The sequence below is a fragment of the Ochotona curzoniae genome, unplaced genomic scaffold (genome assembly GCF_017591425.1).
Source record: "Ochotona curzoniae isolate NIBS_2020 unplaced genomic scaffold, NIBS_Ocur_1.0 scaffold_4506, whole genome shotgun sequence".
Lineage (NCBI taxonomy): Eukaryota > Metazoa > Chordata > Mammalia > Lagomorpha > Ochotonidae > Ochotona > Ochotona curzoniae.
This window is the reverse complement of record NW_024467119.1, coordinates 27,314,337-27,333,628: the sequence shown is the minus strand read 5'-3', so window position 1 is coordinate 27,333,628 and position 19,292 is coordinate 27,314,337. Positions and strand designations below refer to the sequence as shown.

General features: G+C 40.7%; 1 protein-coding gene and 1 long non-coding RNA gene across 3 annotated transcripts in view; one reads left to right on the top strand and one right to left on the bottom strand.

Annotated features, from left to right (window-relative positions):
• Window positions 1-4,254, bottom strand: part of LOC121147387 — a 34,772-nt gene extending 30,518 nt beyond the window's left edge. For both annotated transcript variants that reach the window (XR_005882371.1, XR_005882372.1), the window contains exon 1: window positions 4,001-4,254. This is a non-coding gene — a long non-coding RNA (uncharacterized LOC121147387). The remainder of the gene's footprint in view (window positions 1-4,000) is intronic.
• An 11,205-nt stretch (window positions 4,255-15,459) lies between these two features.
• ARHGAP24 (Rho GTPase activating protein 24) overlaps window positions 15,460-19,292 on the top strand; it is a 397,185-nt gene continuing 393,352 nt past the window's right edge. The window contains exon 1 of the mRNA XM_040967005.1: window positions 15,460-15,965. The gene's annotated coding sequence lies outside the window, so the exon portion shown is untranslated. The remainder of the gene's footprint in view (window positions 15,966-19,292) is intronic.

The window sequence follows — 19,292 nt, the reverse complement described above, 5'->3', positions numbered from 1 at the left end:
TGGTTTCTCACCTTGTAAGGGTGGTAGCTGAAAGAATTTATGCCTTACTCTTATCTGCATTTTTGTGACCAAACTGCCTACCATGGTAGGCATGAACTTTTCAGGTCCCAAGTGTTTAAAGAAGTTTATAGCCCTCTCTTCCATTTCTAGACTCTAATATGTTTATGTATGAGATCAGCTGAACAATAAATTAATATTAGGAAGCCAATTTTGCATTCATACTTGTATTTATAATTATGCCAGGAGTTGTGGGACTTTAAAAAAACACATGTCAGCATTATTGATCTTAAGGAGCTTACTTTAATCTTGTTGAGACATAAGTCAAGTTTGTGTGAATGGGCTAGCCTCCTTGTACAGGACAAGTGTATACATATTGCTTAAATTTAGCAGGTGGAGTAAAGAAAAACTTCCAAAAAGAGACACCAATGGACGGGTCATCCTATCAGATTCTGACATTTTTTAGTTGGAATTGTTTTCTGGTATACTCTTCCTGCCACTTTATCCTGGGTCATCTCTGCATTTTCTCCAGGGTTACTGTATAACAGAAATCTCTTCTTGTATTCATTTTAAGATAGAAGAAATAAAAGGATTTTTATTCACAAAATGTGTTATAAAATAGCAGGTAAAGCAAACTTTGATAAGCAGCAATAACAAATCCTAACATTTTTCTCATGGCTTGCCGATGGTGGTGAGATCTGTCGTAGCAGAAGAGGTCAAAGAGAATGTACACATGCCATGGGACTTCTAAGTCGTAAATAACACATTGTAATTTGAGCCAATTCATGATTTTTCTCTGATTATGAATCCCAAGACAAAAAAAAAACACAAACATTTTCAATTCTTGAGGTACTCAGTAGAGGGAAAAAAAATCAAAATCAAAGTTAAAATCTTCACACCTTGGCAAAAGTGTGATTGTAGAATCATCTGAAGGTGGAGTTTTTTCACAGCTACCTTTACTAGCTCTTCTCTTTGTCCTCTCTACTGCCTGTGGCCAATGAGTCTGGCCTGATATCCAGCCTTCTGGGACCTCAGAATATGAGCACCATACTACATCGAGGATGTTCCACCGACCCAGTCCAGTGTGTTTCAAATGTAATGGAAAATTTCTCTTTAAATTTCCCTTTAGGAATTCTTCCTGAATTTCGTAATTGATTTATATACACCAAGTGTTAAGACTTCAACATTTTGTGAGTTAAGTTTCATTCTGCCTCCAAAACTAACACACAAAAGCTTTTTTTTTTTCAAAGACCTTTGAATAGCTTTACAAGTCACCATAAAATGCGGTTTATTGCATTAACAATCTGTTTATTGACATTTGCACTTGCAGACAATTATCCTGGAGAATTGTTGCAAATAATCTACTTTTACTGACATCCTTTTATTGTCCTATGTCAAGATCAGCAGCCACTGGACCACTGTTTCTATCATACTGCTTGTCTGCTGTCCCCATCTTGGTTATTAAATATATCTGCCATGTTGGTTAGCTACTCTCAAGGACTCAACTCTTTGAAAAGAATTTTGGAGGATAAGTTAGGAAATAAACTGTATCTTTCAGGGCATTTTCCATGTGGCAGGCACTGGACACCCATTCTGGCTGCTTTACCAGTACTTTTACAATGCTGTATATTCTATGGGAGTGAGCCCTTTCTTTGATCACACACATCTGTCTGTTACAGCAACTTGCAAGGATCTCCTGGCTGCTTGATATTTGCCTGGACTTGGTGCCTCTTGCCATTGTGTTTTTCTAAGAGATGCTACCATGTCAACTCCATGTCACTTTCTGCTGTCAGATATTTGCCTGCTTAAATGTGTTCTCCATTTCTGTGCTTTCCCTGCTTGCCAAGATACTGCTGCCTGGTATCCTAAAAGTTACATACAGGTGATGAGCTGTCAATCTTCTGGCCACTCTCTTCCCTGCAAGCATCCTTGTAAAATCCAGCTTTCCTCTGTGGGTGTAGGTGCCTTGCTTCTGTTTGCCTTCTAGTACTGCATCTAATTCATCATGTCAGTTCTAATATTCATATGACTGCTTCAAAAGTCTTAAAGTATGACATATTATTTAATTTTTTTCTAACATTTTTAGTGGAAAGTCAGATACACAGAGAGGAGAAGAGACAGAGAGGAAGATCTTCCTCAACGGCTGGAGCTATACATATCTGAAGACAGAGCCAGGAGCTTCTTCCAGGTCTCCCTCAGGATGCAGGGTCCCAACGTTTTGGGCCATCCTCAACTGCTGTCCCAGGCCACAAGCAGGGAGCTGGATGGGAAGCGGGGTGCCAGGATTAGAATTAGCACCCATATGGGATTGGGGCAAGTGCAAGGCAAGGACTTTAGCCACTAAGCTACTGTGCCGGACCTAGTATGCTGTATTTTGGTTTGAAAATACTTACTGCCTTTCAAGAACTTATTTCAAATGAGATCATTATTAATAGAGTGAGAAATGTGCTTACTAGGCTTCCAAAGAAACTAGAAGCAAAGTATAGTGTGATTGATGTTCATGACAACCAGACTCCAATTAAGGACAAGTTTGTGCTGTTAATGCCTGTTTTCAAAATAGATTGTGGAAGCTGGAAGAAAACTAAATTAAAAGTAAAAGCACAAAAGGAGATATTATACAGACTTGGGATCTCATTCCAGAATGGTTGTTCTTCCCTTAGGAGATACGGATATCATAGTTAACATGCATTGGCTAGCCATTGTCTTCTGGATTTCATAAGCATAACTGGCCAAAATGGGTTTTTAATAAAATGAAAAATCCATGTCTTCTCTAATCAAACCCTCCGTTCTGTACACTGCCACTGCCCCATTCAAATTTGAGTACACAATTCTCCTAGATGCTTTGGTCACTTAGAATGAAGTAAGAAAACTTTGAGTAAAAGAGAACATATCTTTGCATAATCATAATATCTGATTTTACCCGCAAAGTTACCTGAAATAAAATGACGTTTGTGTTAAACTATGTATTCCTATCTGTCTTGCATTTTTTCAGTTTTCTGGAATCGGTCAGTGTTTCCCCTGGATGGGCAGAGGGTAGGGTGCTGTCCATGTAAGGCCTTCACTGAGCTTCAGAGGGAGAGTGCAGGGGAGCCCGTGGGAGCACACAGTGTGCATTGCTTGTTGGGATGCAGGCTGGACTGTGAGTGACCTCAGCTCTTAGTCGGCTTTGAATGGGAATTATGGACTCAGACCAAATAAGGGTTACTGATCTCATGGTAACGACTATCTGAATCCTCTGTGTCTCTGCCACAAACTCTCCCTTTTTAAAAAGATTTACTTACTTTTATTGGAAAGTCAGGTATACAAAGAGGAGGTGAGACAGAGAGGAAGATCTTCCATATGCTGATTCACTCCCCAAGTCGCCACAATGGCCGCAGCTGTACCGATCCAAAGCCAGGAGCCTAGAGCCTCTTCCGGGTCTCCCATGCGGGTGCAGGGACCCAAGGTTTGGGGCTGTCCTCCACTGATTTCCCAAGCAACAAGCAGGGAGCTGGATGGAAACCAGGACTGCCAGGATTAGAACTGGCACCCATATGGGATCCCAGCGCATGCAAGGCAAAGACTACCCACTAGGCTGCCACGCCGGGCCCCCATGCAACCTCTTTTGTCTTCTCTGTCTTCATATCTCTTTCATCTGCTCTGCTCTATTTCCCATTGATGAAGTCAGAATTCAACCTATCTCTAAATCACAATGATTTTTCACTAAGTCTCTTGCCTAATTGTGATGGTTATCCTCCTTTGAAGGTTTTTGAATCTGTTTTTTGGTGGTGGTTGTTTCCTTGTTTTCCCTGTATATCCCTGGCCTGAGGCAAATAAACTCCTAGAATAAAGGCACAGGAGAGAAGAAAATCCTAGAAATGAAAATGCTTTGGTTAATATTTTCAGAACAATATCTCATCAAAGTATAACGCCTTCTCACCAAAGTGTTTTATGACCTAGCACCATCTGAATGCTATTTATAGGACATGTGTTTCAAATTTTAAAGTTATTGTGAATACATTACCTGCTGATGCACACGCATCTCCTGGGTAGACTGCTTCCTATCATGTTATCTGTGTAACTAGTGGGAAGTTGAACTGAAGGCTCCTGCAGCTCTGCAAAGTGAAGATGGCATTTAGTGTAACCGAGTGCAGCACAAGCCCGAGGGCCCCTGCTCCATTCTGGGCTTGCCTCTCACCTGGCTTTTCTCTTCTCTTCTGACTCTTGGTTTTCTTTGCAACCTCTAATAGCCTTCTCCTCTCAGCCAGAACTCATATTCTCCCCCTGCAAATTGTGACAAAAGAACGCAGGCAACACAGGAACTCAGGCCTTTACCTCCTGTGTCTTAAGTTACTCCATAGCAAGGCTTTTTTTTTTTTTTTAATTTTTGAGAGAAAGAAATGGAGGATAAAAAACGAAAAACAAAACAAAACAGCTTTAACTCCAGTGCTTCTTGTTTGTTCTCAGGGGATAATCTGTGCTCTAATCCCCATCATCATATTCAGCTCTGTACGTAGACACGTGGATAGGGGATGGCAGTGGGTATGTGGCCTAAGATTGCCCTGTGATTCATCTTTACCTAGGAGAGAACAGAGTCAGGCTTTGTAAGGAAAGCTAGAACTGGCATTCTCTCTGAATTCCAAGGAGAAACAAAGAATAAACGCTAAGACAAGGCTTGTGCAAGACAGAACTTCCATCCCCTTTTCTCTTAGTCCTCAGCAACTCTTCCCTAGACCTGTCAAACCTACCCTGAGTTATTTTTATACTGGGACATAACCCAGGGATGAGGATTAGAGAAAGGATAAAGAAAGAAATAGATAAATTCCTAGGACAGAATGAGAAATTCAATCTGCCATTTGTTTAGACAGACATTGTATCTTAAAATGTTACCTATAAGTCAGTTTCATATATTTCAGAAATAACCCAGAAGGTTAGATAGTATTTTTCTTTCTGAAATTAGATAAAAATGACATACGACTGATTTTTTTAAGCTTTCCAAAGAATGCATCCTGATTTTTCTGTTTGAAATTTGAGTTCTTTCCCAGAATTTGCCACAAACACTCATATTTATTATATTGACTGTCTTGAACTTTGGATGCACAATGCTATTTTGGTTCTTGGGAACTCATGAAGATCAAGTTCTCAGAGAGCTTTAGAGAAGCTAATGAGACAGATGCTTTGTATGGGTTCAGGTATTGAAGATGTTCTAGGGTCAAATGAAAGATGTATTCATTGCATCAAGCTCCATGTGTCTCAATTCATATGTTGTCATTCATTTTTGTCTTTGAAAAAATCCTGTAAGAAACCATCATGACGTTCATGACACAAATTTGCAAAAAACCCAATTGTAAGATGAGTGGAGAAGGAGAGGCTGATACTGAGCAGATCTTTGAAGGGCACAAGAATAAGGCAAGACTGAATCTACTATTGTGTGTGTGTGTGTGTGTGTGTGTATTTGTAGACACAATGATAAAATAATCAGCCAGACACTGAGAAACAGAGTGCTATAGCAGTGTAGAAATAAGAATCCTAATGAAAAGGAAAACAGAGAGCAAGCCACTAGTGTCAGCTGCTCTTGTAGAAGCTGTGGGCTCAGTCTCCTGGTGCTAATTTCCAGGAAAGTCACTTAGCATGAATAGCGTTTTTTTTTCAGTGTTTCTATACCAGCTTCATGGCCCTATACTTTATGGTTCTACTAGGTGACACACCATGGGTTGGCTGGTATGTGTAATTCCTGGGCAGGTCTCATAGTGTTCATAGTAATACGCAAATTATATTGCACATTGAATTACAAGACTTGGGCATTTCTGTTTTTAAACAATTGTCATTATCTCCAAGGGATCTCCAATGCCTGATAGTTTCATGAATATATTATGAGATGTTTGAATTTCTACACATAAAATATAAAAATATCAGTGTATGCATTGTTCATGTCATAGCCCTGTATGCTGTGGTGTCACGGGCATTTGAAATCCTCTTGAAACATAAAAACATTGAAGATTGTTAACAAAAGATTAATTGACACAAACTAGAGTTACTTGATTTTTTTTAATTCAGATACGTTTATTTATTTGAAAGTCAGAATTACTGAGATGGAGATGCAGAGCTAGAGGTAGAAAGAGAATTGATCCTATCTTTCATCCAGTGGCTCATTCTCCAAATGGTTGATAGAGCCAGGGATGGACTAACCAAAGCCAGGTGCCAGGAGCCTCATCCGGGTCTCCCTCATGGATGCAGAGGTACAAGTACCGGGACATTTTCTACTGCTTTATCATGTATGAACAGGGAGCTGGATTGCAAGTGGAGTAGACAAAACATGTTCCCAAAGCTGCAGGAAGTGTTTTAACATTATGACACAGATCCAACCCTATGTTTTAGCTTTGCAACTTGCTTAGAACTCCTATAGCAATCTTACAAAGGGGAGAAGAGAACTTTTAAATCTCAAAATTCTGTGCCCAAACAGTCAAGGTTAGAATAAGGTTGCAGTACAGTTTATATATCAGTATTGTGAAAAGCTATGGTCAAGTTAATTACAATTAGATTATAGTGGAACCATCTAGATGGAGGTATGACAGCCATTTTAATGAGTTCCATTAAACGTAGCAATAATGATTAAACTGTTTTTGAAACAGGCCCAATAGCTTTTGTAAAAAAAAGATCTATTGTGCACACTTCTCTCATGTCCACATTGATAAAACTATAGTACACAGTTCTTAGATTATATACTCTGGAAATAACTGCCTCCACTCCCACCCCAATTACCCTGTGGTAAGTCTTGAAATGAACCAGTGCTGTGTATGGATGTGACTCTACAACTTTAAAGCACAAAGGGAACACAGAAACAAAGGGAAGGTTGAAGGCAAAGCTGCACAGCCTTTTCCCAATTTTGGGGAACTCTTCTAAATGTTGGAATATTTAAAAGTCTTTTTCTATTTATGGAGTTGTATTTTTATTATCATATAAATTAATAAAAGAGATAATAACAGATGACTACATGGGAATTTAGCAATGCTTTGTATTATATTAGCCATAGCTTCGGCATACATTGGGGTCATGTTACTACTTTCATAGAAGAGTTTAGGGATTTTTAGATCTGAAAGCTGCTGTGTTGTCCTCTTCTTTCTCTGTCTCCTGTGGATAAGGCCACTATGTTGGACATCTGGAATGGAAAAGCCAAGGCCCCATGCATGATTTCTCTTTGGGATATCTATTGGGGAAGGTAGTTGCAAGGAGGAAGTGAGTTATTCTGTTGTAGATAACAGCACATCTGGCATTCATGTCCATGGGAATGTTTTCTCATAGCTTACCACAAGCTTCTATTATATGTATTTGTATTAGTAATTGAAAACCAAGTAAAGATGGAAGTTAAACATTTATTCTTTTCCTCAAAATTCAAGATTGACTTTATATAAAGAGTAAATTAGCACAAACAATAAATATACAGAGAGGAGGAGAGACAGAGAGGAAGATCTTCCATCAGATGGTTCACTCCTCAAGTGACCACAACAGCTGGTACTGCACTGATTCGAAGCTGGGAGCCAGGAGCTCTTCCGGGTCCCCCAGTGGGTGCAGGGTCCCAAGGCTTTGGGCTGTCCTCAATTGGTTTCCCAGGTTACAAGCAGGGAACTGGATGGGAAGCAGGGCTGTGGGATTAGAAGCGGCGCCCATATGGGATCCTGGCATGTGCAAGGCGAGGACTTTAACCATTATACCATCGTGCCAGGCCCCATAAATATTTATTAAAGCTTGCTTACTATGCAATATGGACTCATTGCTTTTTATTTGTTTCTTTTTTAATCACAACTTCTTTCTTATGATATGGGAAACACCAAAGGGTAAAGCAGAGTCGGCACACAGAAGAGTCCTAGCATTTCAAAAGGACATCTGTGTGAACATTTCTGTTTTTATTTTTTTAAGGATTTATTCCTTTGATCATTTGAAAGGCAGATTTTGTTAAGAGAGAGACAGATCTTCCATCCTCTGGCTCACTCCTCAAATGGCTACAACGGCCAGAGCTGAGCCTATCTGTGGAAAAAATCCAGGAGCTTCTTTGTGATGTCCCATATGGATGCAGGGGCCCAAGGTCTTAGGCCATCCTCCATTGTTTTCCCAGGCCAGTAGCGGAGATTTAGATCAGAAGCAGAACAGCAGGGACACAAGCCAGCACCATGTGGGGTGGCAGCTGGAGGGTTATTCTGATATTCCACTATGCTGGCGCCAAAGCTCTTTATTTTTCGGTCACTTTCAGAGATAAATCTTGGCCAAGAATGAGTCCATGCTGTATTATCATCTATGAATTATCTTAAATGGAAATTGAAACAAATGATTCCAAAGCTTTCAGTTTACCCATTCTTAATAGTTGAATATAAACTTCTCTTTTAAAAATATATATATTCGACACACACCTCAATAACAACTGGGCCTGGGCTGGATGAAAGCCAGGAACTGAGAGCTCAATGCAGCCTTCCTCCTAGAGGGCAGGAACATGAATGCTTATGCCATCACTATTGCCTCTTGGGCTAACCACCAGCAGCGATTTGGAATCAGGATGCAGAGTTGAGCTTGAAAGTTAAATACTGCAAATTGAGGCCAAGCATCTTAAATAGCACCTAACTGCCAGACTGAATACCCGTCGCTAACCTATAGATAAAATGTGTATTGTTAATGGACGTTCTGTGCATATTCCTGCCTATGCTCTTTTCGATTCCTAGAGATGCTTAAGCACTACCACAAGGAATTTGAAATACAAAGTAGGCATATCCAGTAAGGGTAATTTTATGGAGACGATGAATATTGGGAGAAATAAGAAAACTCAGGAAGTAGCTGGTTGCCACATGAGTGGATGCATATTATCTACATTGAAAATCTGTGTAACACCTCCCCCATGCAAGGCTATGTAGAATATTAAGTAAATTGTGAAGACACTTATAATGTCTTGCCACATATCTCCACTCAATTGTCCATTTTCTGACCCATTGGCTTTGCCCCAGAGTTGAACATGGTAGAAAAACCTGGGTTCCTTCTTGTTTGCTCTTTATTGCTCCTTTCCACACCCAGCTCAAGTCAGGGTCTTGGTGTGTAAAAGGCAAGGACTTTTAGCTGCTAGGCTACTGTGCCGGCCCCCATCCAATTCCTTGATGAACACAGTCATTTTCCTGAAGTTTGAGTCAGAGCATGCAATGGTGTGACTTCCATTCCTGAAAATGTGCAGTGTCCCAGGCTAAAGCCCTCGTTGCCAAAATTCCATTTCTTGAGGCAACTCCCCATTAGCATCATTTGGAAGCATCTTTACTGGCCTCTTCCTGATAAACCCAAAGGACAGAAAATCTTCCCCTGAAGATATCTAGGAGGGCTTGCTTTATTTTTTGAAATTTACTGCTTGGTCTCAGTCTGGGCATCTACTCTTCAGCGTAATCTCTCCGCTATTCCAAAATATGCCTTCCCAAAGCGAACTTATAGACCATGAACTCAACAAAAGCAAGGAAACAATAATTGTGTAATCTACGTAAGTTTTGCATGTGTATGACTGCTTAGCAGACTTATCTTGAACTACACTTTACTTATGTCTTCTTGGAACATCCTCAGATTATTTTTAAAATCTTTGAAAAACATTATTCGTGTTGATTTCCTGAAAGGTCTACGTTATCTAATCTTACAAATGTTGTGGATATGTTGTCCTGATCTTGTTCCTTATATGGTACCTTATGTGATCTACTACTGCCTATATTTTATACATCTTTTAAAAAGCAAGGTTCTGGGCCTGGTACAATAGCCTTGTGGCCAAAGTCCTCACCTTAAATGTGCCAGAATCCCATATGGGTGCTGGTTCTATCCTGGCTGCTCCACTTTCCATCCAGCTCCATGCTTGTGGTCTGGGAAATCAGAGAAGAATGGCCCCAAACCGTTAGACCCTGTACCCATGTGGGAGACCTAGAAAAAACTCCTAACGCCTTCTGGCCATTGTGGCCACTTGGGGCATGAAACAGCATTTGGAAGATCTTCCTCTCTGTGTCTCCTTCTCCTTGTAAGTCGGTCTTTCCAATAAAATCAAATAAATGTTCTAAAAATAAAAAAGCAAGGTTCTTCTTTCCATTTTTCTTCAATTTCACTTTTATATGAACAGAAAACTCATTTTTCAGGGACTAATTTTCCAGTTTGGGAATTATTTAAGCCCCTTGCTGTTCCACTAACTATGTATTTCCTCTTGCTTTGTGGACGATTTACTGCTCATTAGCACCCTAACAGTTGGTGAGCACAGAGGACAGGAACAGCAGTTACTTTTGCTCTTTGCTGGAAACATTAATAAAAGATTTGGGGGACTCGACATTAAAATTAATACCTTAAATAAGATTTAAAATTGGTCTGTAGGACAATGACAGTCTCCTGTGTCACAAAAGAATGGAGTAACAATTATTGCCAAACATTTGGCCAGTATAACTAATAAAGGAGAGAAAAATGTTCTGTCCTTTATATAGGAAGATATTATTGCTGTTAGATTAGTGAGTAAAAATCCATTCATATTTGAATAGCCCGAAATCAAGTCTTTCTTCTTCTTTGATTAGCTTACACAATTGTGATAAGACCAAAACTATAGTCTTCTTTTCTCTCTTCTGGTAAATGTATGTTTCATAGTATTTCTGCCTTGAAAAGACATCATGTCTGGGAAAATATTTTAAATGCTATAAGAACCATTTCTGTCATTTTATTATTACTATCATTATGAATGTGATTGAATGGGTTGTATTCATTAATTTATACTTTCTTATTTAGTTCTCATGAAAGCTAGTTTCTTGAGGATTATACTTATACTTTTATGAAACTATTAATTCTTTGATAATCTAGTTAGCAATAGATGATTTTAAGCAAGACTTCAACCCAAAATGTCTAGTTAACTGAGGTGTAACCCAAACCAGGAAAATAACATTTGGTCAAGCACAGCAGAGCCACGCCTTGTATATGGGATGATTTGCTTTGTTAATTGTCTGTTTTCTGTGACTGGAGTAGGAATCCCCAGTGAGGTAAATGTTTTTCCTTCTGTTTCAGTTTTGAAAGTGAGACTAGATCAAGTGGGCAGTAACAGAAGAGAACAGAGTTGAAGACAAAAGTATAATTATTATTTAAAGAGTATGATAACACTATGATGAAATGAGGATTGGCTAAACAGAAGAGGCGACGTAGAATGTATATGACACTGCAATTAACATACGTTATGAATGTGTACAAGTGGCTGATGACTTGTTTTCTTTGTGCTTTAGTGTGAAACAACAGGAAAGTTTGCAACTTTTTTCAAATGAATGAATGAATTAATATTTTCGAAAGATTTCAAAGCTAGGATAAGCTTGAAAACTATAAAAAGATTGCATTATGTACATGTCCATAATTCTGTTGCTTGGATATTCATGAAATTAGATTTTTTAAAAAATATTTTAAGCTTCTATAAAATATGTATTAATAATTGAGTCTACAATGTGAACCTGCATGTCTAAAGCAATGTTTATAGATGTGCAGTGTGATATGAATGTGTATGGTTTACATGTGCGTCCAGTATGAGTGGATGATGAAGACAGGAGGGAAGACATGATGAGCTAAAATAAGAATGATGCAGAAATAAAGACCAGACAAGCAGGAAAATCACAGAACTTGTCAGTCAAGAAGCACTGGACAACCCTATGATAACTAAAGATTTAGAAATGCATATGCAGATACAAAACAAATCTTTTGGATAATCCAGTGAACTCCTAACTCTAGGCTTAGAAACAGAAGAACACCATTTTCATTGGAACTTAGATTTTGAATTTGGGGTCCAGGTAAAAAGCATCTTGCTTTGGTTAATAAAATGACCCAAGGCACTAAGATGAATATAAACCCAATGGTTTAAACTCAAACTGTTGACAGACTTTTCCAAATCATGAGATTATAAGAAAAATTTTAATTTCTTATATTTCTCTGTGGCCACTATATTTTATAAGTTGAAACAATTTATCAGTCAAGAAATCTCAACAAAATCGCTTTAGAAAATTATTTTAATTCACGGATTTGCTTATGCTCAATCTGCTCTAGAAATTTTGATTGCTGAATGACATGGGATTCCACATAAATATGCTATTTAGTAAAAGTATAAGGATGGTTGACACCATCCTCCTTCTCTCAGGACCCAAACCGGTTCATACTATGCTCCTGTCTTAAAACAGCTTGCAAATAGCAGCTTGGAAGGGAACTAGATCAGCAAGAAGGGATCTGAGTCATAATATACTCTTCTCCTATGTTCTCTTTCCTCTTTTCCTCCTGTATTATTCTTTCTTTTGTGATTAATCAGCTAAAAAAAGAGGGCAGAACAGAGAAAGAGGAGTACAGATGACGTGAAAGCATTCACCCACTGGTTCACTCCCTAAATGCCAACAGTGGCCTGGACTAGGCCAGACTAAAGCTGGAAGACAAGCAGTCACTCCATTTCTCCTAGGACCTGAGCGATTGCCTGTTGTTTCCCAGGAAGCTGGAGTCAACCAGATTCCAGGCACTGTGACAGATGACATGCGAATGTCCTACAGAGTATTTTAACTGCTGTGCAGAGTGTTAGTCTCACTTTTAACATCTTTCCTCCTGGATTCTTTTAGATGGCTCATGTCAGCTATTTCAAAAACAGTAGTGCATATCCAACTCCCCGTGTTCCAAAGCTACTGGGAAGAGTGGGAATGAAACTTCATTTCTTTCAAACTTATTTAGCTAAGACAAAGGTGAACTTTGTGAAAAAAAAAATAATAATAAAAAAAACTTTACCAAGAAACAAAAAGAGAAAAATAACACAGATGTTTAGAAATAGACATGCTCCAAAGCATGCCTTCTATCTTAACCCTGCAGTCAGATCTTGGCATATTCCAGTTACCCACACAAATTCTGCATTGTTGCTCAGTCTGTAAGAAATGTTACAATGTTGGCAAATCTTGACTATTTTGTTTTGTGAACTGTGTTTTTGCCCTCTGAGGAATTTATCTTTTCTTAAAACATAATTAAAGATCTCCAGTATCTGTTATTATGGACAGTAGGGTGATACATCAATTAAGAAAAAAAAAAACTGTATGCTAAGGTCTTCAAAGAGTCTAGCAAGGAATCCAGTAGAGCTTATTTTTGCAAATTTTGACTTATTAAAGTACATTAAGATAACTTTAATCCATCTTGACTAATAGTAACATGTGACCTATATATTTGAAATACCAGAGGGAATATGTAAACTCTTACTTAATTTCCCCAACTGAAGTCCAGATATAGAATGGCCTGACAGTAGCTGTCCAGGGGCTTTGCCTTGGCTGATCTTCCTGTCCTTGCCTCTGGCAATGCTGATATTTGAACAACTGTCCAGTTGTGGGGAGGTCATTATCTTTTCCCTCTTCTTCCTCTTGTTCGTTGTGTTTCTTCATCTTCGGAATCCCTCTGGTTCTAGAGGTATCACACCTCTCTCCTGGCAACAGAGAAGCCCCTCAGCGCCTCCTTGCCTTTGATAGTTTTCATGGACTTGTCTTCTGTAGGACCTGGGAGTCCTGCACAATTATCCCATGCCAGTGGATCATTTCTGGATTTTGTAGCATGCCTTTAACGCACTATTAAGTTTTTTGGGGGGTAAAATCCCACTTTAAATGGTCCCCTAGGCAATCTCTTAGCCCTGACCCTGGTAGCAGGATGGCAGGCACCATGTTCCTGGGGTCTCTGTCATCTCATTTTCTTCTTGTGAAAACCAGACTTTAGCCCTGTTGTTTAAACGTTTGTTCGCTTTCCATGTTGCCATCATGCTTTGGAATGGTATCTCCTAGACCTGGTTAACCCACAAATAAATGAGACAAAATGAGCTCTGAGTTCCATGAAAAACCCAGCATGTCCTTATACAACTAATAACTCTTCTGGGAAGAGAAGGCAGTGGTTCTTCACACTGTAGAGAGAGGTAGGAGGGCGGCAGGAGTGAGAGGGGCTAGCATTGGTACTTGGAACACCTCTGCATCCCCTCCACTGCCTGATCCATCACCTGCCAACCTTTTTCTCCCTCCGTTGTGCTGTGTCAACTAAGAGAACCATGAATACATCACAAGCATCAGAGAAGTCATGTCAAGTGGAAGGGGCACAGAGAGAGAGAGAGAGAGAGAGAGAGAGAGAGCTACAGCCTTGGGCACAAGGATAGGGTGTGTCCTTACCAGTGAATCTTGATCTCTGGAACTAGGTTCTACTCAGTCTTCATTCATGAAAACTTCACTTCTGTATCAACCTGAGTCTAGCTTGCTGTGGTAACATTTGTTAAATCCTGAAACAGGTTGCCAACATGAAAGGTCTCCTGTCTTTTTTAAATGTCACGATCCTGCATCACACCCACAGAACACACAACTTCTCCGGAGGCTTTCGAGTGTTTTAAGTGTGTGCAGATTCTATTTTGGTTAATTGTATTGTTTTCCACCTTTCATCTAAAACTGTCCATCAGCATTCAACCTGCCAGGGTTCCGGGAACATGTAAGGCCTTGATAAAGATCATGTATTCCCACCAATTAGGCAACAAACCATTTTGCCTCTGGCGAGGAATTCCATACGCATTGTGTCAGGAGGAAATATCAGAAGAGATTCCTCTACTCCCATCAGAACTTAGGTTGATTCACTAAAGGCCTGAGAATTCTCCAGCCAGAAAATCAATTCTTCTAGGAGGACTTCAGCCTGGAAGGGAGCCGAGAACTTTTTCTCCCAACAAACGGGGGGAGGGGGCGCGTGGAGGGAGTGGGGATGGAAAGAACCTATCAGCTTCTATTCAGATTCACCATTTGCAGTGTCTGTAAATCTAAACTTGGGAGTGTCCTACTGTATCACTGGAGGTCCCTCAAGGGGACACTTATTTGGGGACTGGTGATGGTCGAAACGGAGTGGGGGGGGGGGGCTCTGTGAAACTTTGGAACTTGGCACAGCATGTCACCTGCAGTGTTAAGACCAGGAACTGAAAGTTCTTTCTGGTAATGATGCGAAGTGGGGGTCTGCATCAGCAAGAGCTGCTCATTGCTGTGTCCTTGTGTCTCTAGCATGTGCTAAGGAAGCCATGCAGCTCGAATTTCTCTAAGGTTGTAACGAGAGACCACCGGTCCAACTGGGCATTTCTCGGAACAGTAATGCGAGGACACAGAAAGCCCTCAGTGCAGAAATAAGATTTTACAGGAGTAGGTACTGGATTTTGTTAAAGAGATGCAGAGGTTTTTGAGGACATGGGACCCACATTTCCCAACCCTCTGGCACCTGCAGGATATATCTGTGCTGCTCTGGAAATGAAACTAGGGAAGGCCGGCCGAGGAGGGAGCCAGCAGAGCAGGGGCGGTTCCGCGGTTCCGGCTGGCAGTCTGGGGGACAGCCACCCGGTGGCAGGGTCCTGGGGCCTGAGATAACCCGGGCGTGGGGAGGGCGGGGCTCCCGCCTGCCTCCCCGGTAGTGCGGCTGAGTCTTCTGAAGCTGCCAGTTGCCAAATGAAATCTGAAACCGGGCTGTGTCTGAGGGTTGGCCTCCCTCAGTTGTCCCGGCCTCTTGTACTGTATATTTACACATTCACACACAATCACTCTTTCTAACTTCTGGGACTTTGCGCAACTGCTCGCATTTCTCAAGTGCATGTGGCAACTCAGCCCAGCTCCTGGTGCAACCCCGCGGGGCTCCGAGCGAGGGCTGTGGAGAAGACGGGAGCTGTCAAGACTGTAGCGGAGACCCGCAAAGAGTTAGGTGCAGGGGACTGAGGGAAGCATTCCCCCAACTCCCAACTTTCTTGGGCCTCCACAGCTCTCCCAGCTGCAGGCTGTTTCCTCCAAATCCAGCGCAGCTGCGGGGCAACCGAGTGAATGGAGCTCAGTACTTGCCCTGTTGGTGAGAAGTGAAAGAACCGTGCGGGCCCCCGATTTCTCTTCCTCTTCTCTGGGCTGGTGCCCAGAGCCTTGTCCTTCGGAGCAGCTGCTGTCCCGTGGCCGGGGTGCACTGGCATCAGGGTAAGTGTTGCGGCTGCGGGGTTTGGGGGCGCTGAGCGCGCTGAACAGTGGCGAAGGGTAGGGAGCAGCTGCTTTGCACCGGGAGAAGGCTGCTGGGGGCAAGCTGGGCTCATAGAATCCTGGGCTGGTGCAGCGTGTGCGTGCTAACATATGTATGTATGTATGTTTTTGTATGTGTGTCTGCGAGCTCAAGCGTGCTTGGAAACACAGCAAGCTGTTTGCGTTTCTGACATTAAAAAACAGCTGAGATTATTGAAAAGCCTTGATGCAACACAGTTTCCTCCCCCCCCCCATTTGTTTCCTCTAGTATCTTTAAAGAACTTTCTAGATGACAAACATATAGAGGTTTTTATAATAAGCATTTGTGTGTGTGTGTGTACACAAGTGTTAGGGAAATTTAAGTCTTCCAAGCTTTTAAAGCTGTTATAAACGTTCTTCTTTTTCTTCTTCTTTTTTTTTTTTTTAAAGAAAAAGAGCAACATTTTGAGAAAGTATCTAGTTTAAGGATAAACATGTAATATGTTCTGATTAAAATTACTTCAGATGGCATATCCTATTTAGGGCCCCAAATAGAAGGCATGTAATATTTCTCTGAATTCCTTTGAGATACTAAGTTTTCACTGTCAACTGTGTCAGAAAGCCCAACATGTCTTGTTGTCAATATCAATTTTAAAGCATTTCAGCTCTCACCTCCAAACATTTTTGTCCCCGTCATATTTTATGTTACTCATTTTCATGGTCTTCCAAGCCATAAATATTTCATGTGCTTCTAGAAAAAGAATATAAATAAATAAAGGTAGGTATTTGCAATATAAAAGTTGGAAGGACTTGCTTTCCTCTAGGTAAAGCAATATGTGTGACTGAGTCTACTTATTTAAGACAAATTAATTGAGACTTGAGGATATTTACAATAGGGTTTAAAAGCTTTACTCGATTAGGGAGAAGAATATGGACAGATTAACCACAAGGGAACTGGTCTCAGATTCTAACTAGAACCCCGAACCAAGTCTTAAGGGTATAGAGGCGTGTTAGTGTTAGTATTGACGTGGGCGGTGGAAAACATAAAGCACATCACATTAATATATTTGAAAATGCTGACACACAAGTGTTAAGCTACATTAAACTTGTCATAAGCTCACTCCCCCTTTTAAATTTCCTGACCCTTCGTTTTTCTTTGGGGTATTTTAACTTCTAAGAGAGTCTAGAAGCTCCCTGTTTTATCTTGCTGATCTGCCTGGTGTTCAGCTAGTAGGTTCGGAAGTCTGTTGGTTTCAGAGCCTTGGCTGAGCTGCAGATTGGGTATTGACAAAACTTGAAACTCAATAATGTCATTTTACTGCTCGCAGGAGAAATGTTCTCGGCAGTGGGGCCTTTAAGTGGGAATACAGGATACAGGATGCAGAGTTTTCAAATCTGGAAGTGAGTGTGAGGCATGTGGTAGGACTACACAATTTAAGGAATAACAGAAAAGAGACCCAGGGATTCCTTCTGCCTGTGGAAATCTGCTGAAAGTCTATCCTTGACTGTCATTTATCTATGATTATACTTCGTTATTTCCTCTCAGAGTTTGGATTTGAGGTCTTCTTTTGGGCTACGCATACCATGAATCTGAACTGTTTGTTTAATACAGACCTTGACAGCCAATGGGAAAGAATTGGGTTCTCTAGAAGAAAAACTCTGCTGCTGAAGAAATTGCTCTCGGAATGCACCCATCTTGACAGGAACATAGATTTAAATATAAGAGTGTTCTTGGCAGCGTTCCTCAGTGACCTCCTTAGATGTTTTGTTTGAGATAGTAGTGGCCAATGGATGGTCTCTGGGCTCCCATGGATGCTGGTTTTATTTACTGTGGGATCTTGGACTCTGGCGGTGGAGGGGGGGCGGTGAGGAATGTGCAGCAGGTGGTCATGAGAAGCTTGTATCTGATTGCTTTGCTGTCTCAGCCAATGACAAGGAAGTGTTTAACAGCAGTGCCCTTAACAGTTTCACAGTGACCTACTGGCCCATCAAAGTCTTTTCTTTCTGGCACTGTTAGTATCCTTGTTGACTTTCCAGGGTTGAAAGAGGAAACCTGGCAGCAAAGTTTCAACTATACATTTTGGTTTTTATTCTTGTATGTATGCTGCTATAGTGTCTTGGTTTCCTGCACTTCTTGTCCTGTGTGTTTCTGAAGAGGGCTCCCTCTATGAATTGAGCTTGTGTCATGCTGATTCCTTATTTCACGCTATGTGTGAGTTTTGTTGAAAGTGGGTGTTCAGGACAAGCAAGCTGAAGGAGATGGAGCCTAGTGACTCACTTGGTCACATGTGGGTGCAGAGGCAGACAATAACAAGAACCGGAGGTGTTCATGTTGGAAGAAAAAAAGGCATAATAGGGTGCACAATAAAGAAGTCTGTTTTGTTCCCCAATGGTTATGACTAAAGAATTAATTTTTTTCCAAATGGAGAAAGCTATTGAAAAATAAAATTGTAAGTGATCAATTTAACCCTTACACGAATGGTCCTCATGTGAGAGCTACAGCCCCATCTTGAGTCTCCCAATTGTGACCATCTTTCTTGACTATGTGAACTGTAACTTTACAAGGTTTCATCAGCTAAGTAAAATCACATGGAAATCGAGGCATTATTGTGATGATGAGTTGAAGAAGATTCTGTTTTCAGAGATTATTGTGCCCATGTGTGTTTTCAAGCAGTGTCTATCCTCTGCTGTGAAATGCTACAATTGATCTTTATGAAGTCCAGACGGGGTTGTATAAACCCTTTGTTCTGAAACTTTTCTTGAATCCCAGAGATCTACACTGCTTGCTTTGAACTCCTTAGAGCTTCCTCTTCCTGTTCAGGGGCTGCACTGATCACACTTCTCAACACTTATTCATGGCTTCACTCATCTGGATTGCCCACTGCCTGGAAAGTCCCAGTTGACGCTTGGTGGCCCACTTAAGATGGAACTTTCTGTGGGAAAATTTAACCAATTCCATACAGGAAGAATTGGTCATTTTATTGTGTTGGCTGTCATGGTGAGTTTTAATAGGTTTTGAATAATATTTTTTTCTCTTCTATTTTATTTTTAGTTTTATGATACAATTCCATCAGTTCTGGGATTTCTCCTACCATCTCCCCCAAATTTCCTCCCCCAACGTATTTCCCCCATATTATTATAATAGTATAGTACTTCATAAGCAGTCATAAGTCCATCATTCTGTTATTTAAGTGTGTCCTGATATTGCCAGTACAGGCCATGGCAGAAAGTCCAGCATCCTATTGTCAAGATATATCCAACAGTTTCACTGGGAGTCCATCTTTGATTTGGAAGTAGAAATGCATATTG